Source organism: Chrysochloris asiatica, unplaced genomic scaffold (genome assembly GCF_000296735.1).
Source record: "Chrysochloris asiatica unplaced genomic scaffold, ChrAsi1.0 scaffold00126, whole genome shotgun sequence".
NCBI classification, from domain to species: Eukaryota; Metazoa; Chordata; class Mammalia; order Afrosoricida; family Chrysochloridae; genus Chrysochloris; species Chrysochloris asiatica.
In genome coordinates this window covers 9,000,649-9,002,147 of record NW_006408644.1, presented here as the reverse complement: position 1 = coordinate 9,002,147, position 1,499 = coordinate 9,000,649, and positions in this window count along the sequence as shown.

Here is a 1,499-nt window from a genome sequence, read left to right as displayed (position 1 = left end):
TCTCTCAATACCACTAAGATAGAAGAACAAACCCAAAAAAGGGTAAAAAATCCAGAGGAAGATCTAAGATTCATGTTGGACAACATGAAGAGGAATAACCTAAGAATTATTGGCATTCCAGAACAAAATGAGTCACACAAGTCCACAGAGGAAATAGTCAAAGAACAACTGGAAGAAAATTTCTCTAACATCCTCAAGGGCGAATAGAAGAAATACAAGAAGCCCAACGAAGTCCAGGAAGGGTGGACTCCAAAAGAAAAACACCAAGACATATCATAGTCAAGCTCTCCAAACTCAAAGACAAGGAAACATTCCTGAAAGCAGCAAGAGAAAATAGAGGGGTCACATACAAGAGCAAACAAGTCAGACTAAGCTCAGACCTCTCAGCAGGAACCATGCAAGCAGGAAGGCAATGGGGAGACATATATAAAACCCTGCAAGAAAAAAATTGCCAACTAAGAATCCTTTATCCAGCAAAGCTATCAATCAATTATGAGGGTGTAATCAAAACATTCCAGGATAAACAGAAGCTATGGGACTTCAACAAAGCCAACCCTGCACTACAAAACATCCTAAAGGGAGTTCTGTGGACTGAGAACCAACAAGAACAGACAACAACCAGAGATTGACATACATGACAGCACCTCCCTGAATTAAGTCAACAGAAAGAGAAATGTTAACAAAACAAAACTATAAGAACAAACGCAGAGACTCTGGGAGGGCAGCCTATGACCAAAACAAGTACAATGCAAAAGAAGGTGAACACGTAGGAACAGAGATCCAGACAATGAGAAGGTCAGACAGATTACAGGATAAAATAGACTAGACTAAATGAACAGAGAATTCAATGGACCATAAGACAACCTCAAAGAAAATTAACACTTCACAGCATACCAAGAGAATGAGAATCCAAGAAGAATATGAAAACATTAAAACTATAAGGAAATGCACAAGAAAGAGCACACAAATCATGAATTCAACAGAGAAAGACAAACAGAACAAAGAAGCAGCAACACCACAAAAAAATGAATATAATGACAACAAATAATCAATACCTATCGATAATCACATTGAACGTAAATGGATTGAATGTACCTGTTAAGTGACGGAGGGAGGCAGAATGGATAAGGAAACAAGATCCTTCAATATGCTGTCTGCAAGAGACGCATCTCACAAATTAAAAGTGAAAGGATGGGAAAAAATAGACCAAGCTAACTGCAATAAAAAGCGAACAGGAGTGGCAGTGCTAGTATCAGATCAAACAAACTTTAAGGCAAAAGCAAGCATAATAGATAAAGATGGACATTATCTCATGATTAAAAGGACAATTGAACAAAATGAAATAGCCATGTTAAATATCTATGCTCCCAATGAAAGAGCGCCAACATATCTAAAACAAACTCTAAGAGATTTGAAGAAGGAAACAGATGAATCCACAATAATAGTGGGTGACTTTAATACACCACTTTCAAAAATGGATAGAACAACCAGAAAGAAAC